Source organism: Apteryx mantelli, unplaced genomic scaffold, assembly GCF_036417845.1.
Source record: "Apteryx mantelli isolate bAptMan1 unplaced genomic scaffold, bAptMan1.hap1 HAP1_SCAFFOLD_20, whole genome shotgun sequence".
Lineage (NCBI taxonomy): Eukaryota > Metazoa > Chordata > Aves > Apterygiformes > Apterygidae > Apteryx > Apteryx mantelli.
This window is the reverse complement of record NW_027118553.1, coordinates 12,302,416-12,310,200: the sequence shown is the minus strand read 5'-3', so window position 1 is coordinate 12,310,200 and position 7,785 is coordinate 12,302,416. Positions and strand designations below refer to the sequence as shown.

The 7,785-nt window shown below is 52.3% G+C and overlaps 1 pseudogene; it reads right to left on the bottom strand.

Moving 5' to 3' along the window:
- Window positions 1-1,307: 1,307 nt before the first annotated feature.
- LOC136996098 (olfactory receptor 14C36-like) lies at window positions 1,308-2,252 on the bottom strand (annotated as a pseudogene).
- Window positions 2,253-7,785: the final 5,533 nt, after the last annotated feature.

Here is a 7,785-nt window from a genome sequence, read left to right as displayed (position 1 = left end):
GAGGAGCATCGCAGCTTCCATCTGTGCCCTGTCCTTGCACCCACACACATCCCCACGGCCCCACTGTGCAGGCATCACACACGGCAGGGTGTGTTCAGGGATGGGGAAACGACCCCCTGGCATGGTCCCCACGACAGCCCTCGGTGACCCGTCTCCCCACAGCCCTCCTGCTTTGGCACCCTCCCCCGGGACCTGGCCCCTCTCCAGCCCCAGCCATGTCCCACACGGCGGTTGGCACACAGCCATCCCCCAGGGTCTACTGGGGTTTGGGCTGGGAGAGAGGCCAGGCAGCGCTGGCTGTTCCCCTCAGTACAGGCACTGAGCCCAGCAGGAAGGAGCTGGACATGCAGAAAAATGCACCCAGAAACCTGGGGTGCGCGGCCAGGGCCAGAAACGGTTGACATGAGGAAATACTTTCCACTGTGAGGGTGACAGAGCACTGGAACAGGTTGCCCAGAGAGGTTGTGGAGTCTCCTTCTCTGGAGATATTCAAAACCCACCTGGATGCAATCCTGTGCAATATGCTCTAGGTGACCCTGCTTGAGCAGGGGGGTTGGACTCCTCATGTTCAGATGGCAGAACAAGGGGCACAGAGTGACACTGTCCTGTGTGTCCTTGTGCCACTGTGGCCAGTCCCAGCTTGGAAGCTGATGGGGCAGCTGACACACACACCCCTGTCCCCTCTAAAGCTGCTGTGCCTGTCAGCACTAGCCTGGACATTCAATGGTTTATCGCTTTACCTTTGGGTGACTCCACTTCATTTTGTGAAGCTCCATTCACTGCCCACCCCGAGGCACATGATGCCCTTGGAGATGCCCTGTGCTCTCCTGGGGGAATCCATACTCCCTTTGAGAAGGACAGGCATCAGTCTCCAACCCTGTCATATGGGAGATACTGCTTGACCGTTCACCACCTCCAGGAGCACTGGGCACCCACCCACCCTCATTCCCTAACACATCACCTAGGAGCTCATGGCCTTGAGCGCATGCAGAGTGCCGGAAAAGCAACAGAGTCTTTCAGGGTGTAAAGTCCTTGAGCACATTTTTGACTCCAGCTTTGGAAGGAGAGCCCAACCTTCAAGCACTGCACTGAGGAAATCCCCTTTTATTAGAGCAAAGCCAGGTCTCACACAGTGACAGACACATTTACAGTAGGCATCTCAGTCAGACAGACATGATTTGCACCTCTGGAGAAGTGGGATGAATTCAAACACTTCTGTACAAACATAATTATCACACAGAGAAAGTCCAAAGCATAGGAGTTGTTTGAGATAAATTAGGAACTCCTTGTAAAGAGAGATGGGCATCTCATTGCTGCTGAACTAGTACCGGCTGAATCAGTTTCCTCAGTGCATTCTTGAGCTCCTTGTTTCTCATGCTGTAGATGAGGGGGTTCAGTGTTGGAGGCACCATCGAGTACAGAACAGCCAGCACCAGATCCACAGCTGGAAAGGAGATGGAGGGGGGCTTCACGTAGGCAAACACAGCAGTGCTGACAAACAGGGAGACCACGGCCAGGTGAGGCAGGCACATGGAAAAGGCTTTGCGTCATCCCTGCTCAGAGGGGATCCTCAGCACAGCTGTGAAGATCTGCACATAGGGCAGCACAATGAAAACAAAACACCCAAAGAATAAACGAAGACCAATGACAATAAGCCCAACCTCCCTGAGGTAGGAGTCTGAGCAGGAGAGCTTGAGGATCTGGGGGATTTCACAGAAGAACTGGTCCGCAGCATTGCCTTGGCGGAGTGGAATTGAAAATGTGTTAGCAGTGTGCAGCACAGAATACAGAAAACCACTGCCCCAAACAGCTGCTGCCATTTTGACACAAGCTCTTGTGCCCGTAAGGGTCCCGTAGTGAAGAGGCCTGCAGATGGCAATAAAGCAGTCGTAGGCCATAACTGTGAGAAGAGAATACTCTGCACACATAAAGAAGACAAAGAAAAAGACGTGGGCAGCACATCCCAAGTAGGAAATGGCCCTGGTGTCCCACAGGGAATTGGCCATGGATTTGGGGACAGTGGTGGAGATGGTGCCAACAACAAGGAGGGAGAGGTTGAGGAGGAAGAAGTACATGGGGGTGTGGAGGTGGTGGTCGCAGGCTACGGCTGTGATGATGAGGCCGTTGCCCAGGAGGGCAGCCAGGTAGACACCCAGGAAGAGCGAGAAGTGCAAGAGCTGCAGCTCCCATGTATCCGCAAATGGCAGGAGGAGGAACTTGTTGAGGGAGCTGCTGTTGGGCATTCGCTCCCTCTGGGCACAGGGGGACTGTCTAAGGAGGAAAAGACATTGGCAAGTTAGGACAGACTTCTCTGAGAAAAACTTCCCATTTTTCAAAGAAATCCCCCCCTTCCCCCCCAAATACAAATGCATTTCCTTTTTCCTTCTCCGGAAGACCTTTGTTCAGGTCCCCAGTTTCAGCTTCAGTTGCGTGTGCTGGGAGGAGCAGGGGTTTGTCCTGCTTTACACCAGTGGGTACTTGGCAACTAGTTTGTCACATCTACATCTCTGATGTCAGAGGACAACCACCTTTAGTGGAAAAGGTCTGCTAACAGAAGCACACATAATTCTAAAGAGTGTGGCCTCCAGCAGAAAGGTTTAGCAATTTGGGGGTTTTGTTTTTTTGAGATTTTTTAAGATCTGCCATCACATCTGGTGAGTGTATTGCTGCAAGAACGAACCTTATAAAGACCAGAGAGGCCAACGGCTTCTCAGTGGCTTGGTGCAGAATCAGGAGTGCTGCTGGGTCCATCCATCTTGTTCCCAGCTGCCATGCACTCGCACTTGTGTTACGCAGAGGATGATTTCACCCACAAGTTATTCTGAAAAAAACACTGGACTCTGATGAGATCACGAGAGGCTGGTTTCAAAGCACAGATCTAACTCTACTCTCTTTCTCAATTCCGAGTGGAGATGTGATGGCGAGAACAGGACTTTCCTCCTGACATACATGATCACACCAAGGACTCTGTGAGGTGAGTGCCAATAGCTGAGGAAATTCTCAGCACTCCCATTCTGGCTGAGGAAATGCAGGGTTCACTTCAGCTGCACACATACAAAACCACTCAGGAGCATTTTGTGGCATTAGCATCTCCTGAGCTTCTTGAAATGGCTCTCCAATGCTGCCAAGATGCAAGGGGGGAGCTGTGCCCTTCTGGAGGGCAGCTCGCAAACTCAGCAGGACACTGGAAGATGATAGTCATGTGTCCTGAAAATGAAGTCTCCTAAAGGGAGAGTCACCTCCTTGCCAGCCCTTCCGACTGCATTTCTCAGCACCCTGGGGTGAGAACAGGCCTTGGGCACGTCGCCCCTATGCAGACACCTCCATGACAAGACCTCAGGGTGGGTGTCTGAATTTGTAGCTGAACCCCCAGCTGACCACAAGTACAAGAGCAGAAAGGAGCGGTAGGGAAACAAGGAGAAACGCTGTGACCCTGCTGCCAAGAAAGGAGAGAGAGAGACAGAGGGGCACCTTCCCCAGATTCCACCTCCTGGACCGTGTGTCCTCCCAGGGCAGTCGTTCTCAGCCTCTTTGCCTTGCAGGTGGAAATGGGCACGAGGCAGGAGAGAGGCAGCTGTGCTTTTCTGGAAATCTGACTGCAGAGGAGATGAAATATGTCTTAGAGCCCTTCACCTTCAGAGCAGTGGCAGGGCTCTCTTGGGTGGGAGAGGAGAAAAGAAAGGGTGGCTTGCTCAGAGGAAGACATCTCCAAGGAAGCACCACAAGAGAGTTGCCTGAAGCCAGCCTGCCACAGTGTTTCTGTGGGCACTTTCCTAGCACTCCCTGAGCATCTCTCAGCTGCCTGGAGCTGTCCCCAGTGGGAGCTCGTTCTTTGTCCCCACGTCTCTCCCCTGCCACTGCTCACAGACCCCATGCCACCATGTGGGTGTTCGGCTCTGCCCTACGGAAACCTTGTGGCCAAAGGGCACTGCCCAGGGGCATCTCTGTGTTTGCAGGACCTAAGGAGCAGGTGAGACTAAGCATGATGAGACTGATGAGAGCTGCAAAGGTGCTATTGGTGCTGCCTGCAGGTAAAAAGATGGCTGAGGGGACTTTCTGGGATCCTTGCAGACCTATTGATCCCTCCCAGTAACACTGCAGAACTCTCCTTCAGTCGTCTAAGCCTAAAACATCCTTTTCGATTTGTTCCCTGCCAAAGATATAAAACAAAATCAGAGCCTCAGGGGAGTGCCTTCCCTTTCAGGTAAGCCTGCAGTGAGTGTTTCCTTGAAAAGACCCCTCCAGACATGTTCTGAGGGTGAGCTAGAGCTGTGAGCAGCCCTGACCCATGCAGTACCCTCTCAACAGGAAAATGAACCTGTCCTGCTGGGGGTCTCTCACCCCACCCAGAACTTCTCCCTGCAGTGCTGTCAGGAGTTCCCTGCGAAGGCTGAGTGCTGACCCTGCAGGTAGCAGAGTCACTGCCCCAGGCACGCAGCAGCCTGGGGCACAGGGAAGCTGCTCTGAACAACAGCCCTGGGCAGGCATGTGTGCACACCATGGCTTCGCTCCCCTGCACCAGTTGTGGAAGGACGTAGCCGTGATGCACTGTCCTTGTGACAGTGTGGCAGGGAATCCCTGCTCTGAAGCATCTCCCCATGCTCCTCATTGGAGAAGTCGGGAGAACGAACGTTAAAAAACTTATCAGTCATGGGGTGGGATGGGTTTAGAAGACCCCTCCAGGAACATCAGTAGTATTGCCCTGCAGCTAAAGACTTACCATGTAAAGGGCTGTAAAGATTTCTCCCACAAGGAGCTCTCCTCTGGCCTCCCACTCCACACTGCCTTTCACTTCTCGCTGTCTTCTCTCATCTCATGGCAGCAGCAGCAGGCAGAGCCTGGAGCCCTGCTGCTCTTTGCAGAGGAGCTGCCTCTGGACACAGCTGTCTCTGGGCAGTGCTGTCAGGTTGCTGTGAGCTCCCCCTCTCCCAGGAGCCTGGTCCCGCTCAGGAGCAGGGGCTGAACTGAAGACGTGAATTTCTCTGTCCCTTGTGCTCCCTCCTCCTGGGAAATGTTCTCTGAAGTAGACTGAAATAATCACCTATTGTCCTTTTCTAAAGAATGCAGAGAGACTGATTCCAACATTGCAGTTTATTTCATCAGAGGGTGCCTATCTATGAAAGGTGGAAATGTCCCACTCTGGAAGCTACTATGTCCATCTCTTAACTAGGCAGGACACCCAGATGGGGACAAGAAGGGAGCTCGTTTACCCATGGTTCAGATATTGATACAGATGAGTCAATCTGGGCATCTCATGCTGGCCCAGCTCCCTGGGCTGGAGTGGGTTTCAGATCCATCCCATGAACTCCACAAACACACAGGAGGTGGGATTCTGCTTGCCCAACCCGAAGTGAGCACAACACAGAGGTCTGCATGGGAGCTCCCTGTCTAAGCTCCCATTGCAATCACTGGAGACGGAGGGTGGGAGTCAGTTGCTCACACACAAACACCTGGTGACAGTTGAAGAGACAGAGGTGGTCCCAGGCATGTGCCAGTGTCTGCTTGCTCTGATGGAGCCACTATGAGACCCACATCCTTTTGGAGCATCAGGTGGGGACCAGGTGGGGAATTTCCTTGGCCATCTGAAATGACACTAGATGCCTACTACAACTAGAGCTCCACTCACTAAGAATCTGAGACATATGAAGATCCCAATGTTAAAAACAGCTTTAATAATTCAATGCAGACACTTGATTTAATGACATGGAAATAGACTGGCAGGACCATTGCAGGTGCCTGGGGTGTCCAGCACAACCCCATGTCTCTAGCAGATACAGCATGGGACCTGCAGGGAAACCAAGCCCCTTCATAGTAGCTGCTGGGCAAGTGCCCCAGGGCATCTTGGGTTTCCTACCTATGCCCAAACAAATGAATCCCAACACTGCCTTTAGGGAAAGTCTGTACTGTCTGCATCCAAACATGCTTCATAAATGGGCGGCACATCACAGCAACGTCTCTGCTCTAGTCTCTGCACACTCAAACCCTTCCAGTTCTCCTCCCCCTGAACCTCTTCTCACTCCCAAATATGAACAGGGACTGGCCTAATGATGAGATCAGGGTGGCTGGATCACAGGCTGCCCAGGCCCAGGGACTCCTTCAGTGGCTTCTTGTCCTTCCTGGAGATTGGTTCAAGAAGTCTGTCACAGGCCCAATGGTGCTGCCAAGTTAACTTGGGCAGCCAACCCCTGTCCTGCCATTCCTGCACGGCCCAGCTCTGTTTCTCCCTGGCCTTGGGCACTGCAGGCTTTGCTCTCTTAGTGGGAAACTCCCTTCACCATTACATTGTCACCTGCTAGCCATGCCAGTATGTCACCATTTGCAATCAAAGCCTTTGCATACATAAGGTCCTTGGTAACAGGTTTTCTTGTGACAAATCTTTGCTTGATGCCACAGCTGAGGTGCTGAATCAAAAATGTATGCAAATATATGCAGTCTGGAGTGCAAGCAGATGCAAATGGAGATGCACAAGCTGTCATAGCAGTGTGACATGGTTGGAATAACTGAGGTGTGGTGGGATCACTTGCATGACTGGGGTCCTTCAATGGCAGGGTGCAAGTTCTTTAAGAGAGACCACCAGGCAAGATGAGGAGGGGCATGCCCTCTGTGTGAAGGGGTAGCTTGCATGTATGGAGCTCTTCCATGGCATGGACCAAGGGAGGCAGCTCTGAAGGGCAGAGGAGCTCAGGAAAGCCCGCAGATCTTTAAGGACAGCACCCGTCAAGCACAAGAACGCTCCATAACAAACAGTTTGTAAAATTAGTAGACATCTCTGGACACCAGCTTGGCTAAACAGGGAACTCCCACGTGAGCTCCAGGGCAATCAGACAGCATACGGAAAGGGGAAGAGGGGCGAGGCTGCAAAGGAGGAATTTAGAAATATTGTCCAGCAAAGTCGGGATGGTGTTAAAGAAGCCAAAGCTCCCCTGGCATAGAGACACTTACAGGGGATGTGAAGGACAGGAAGAAGAGCTGCTATTGCTTCAGTGACAGTAAAAGAATAAAAAAGGAAATGTGGGATCACTGCTGACTGGGGCAGGGATTCTAGCAAAAGCGGATGCAGGTAGGTCTGGGGAAATCAAGTCCTTCCTGGCTTCCACCTTCATCCACAAGGTCTCCTGAGCTGTTGTGCCTAGAGTCAGGACTCCTGAGGAGCAAACTAACCCGCAGTGCCCATGTCTCTAGAAATGAACCCATAGAAGTCTCTGGGACTGGATGGCTGGCATCCATGGACATGGCAAGAGCTGCCTGCTCTGAAAGCAAGGCTGCTCTGTGTGATTTTTGAAAGGTTGTGGAGATCAGGGGAGGTCCCAATGAGCAGAAGAAGGAATATGCTGTGCTCATCTTCAAAAAAGGCCACAAGGACAAAGCAGGGAGCTGCAGGCTGTTCAGCCTCATGTTGCTGAGGAGTGTGTCATGGAGCCAGTCCTCTCTGATCACCATTCTGGGCACATGAAGAAGGTGCCTGGAAACAGTCAGCATGGATTTACTGAAGTTAGATCATTCCTGACGCAACTGATTGCCTTCTGTGATATAAGGCCTGCATTTGTGGAGGAGAAGAGAGTAGTGGATGTCCAGTAGACATCCAGATGGGCAAAAAGCTGGTTGGATGATCAGGCTTAGAGGGTTTTCATGAATGGGTCATGCTTGACCAGGAAGCCAGAGAAAGATGGGGTATGCAGGGGTCTACCCCACATCCTGTCCTCTTTGAAAACCTCATCAGTGGGGCAGAACAACACGTTCATCAGGACAGGCAGAGACCTGACCGGCACAGGAGTGACCCCGAGG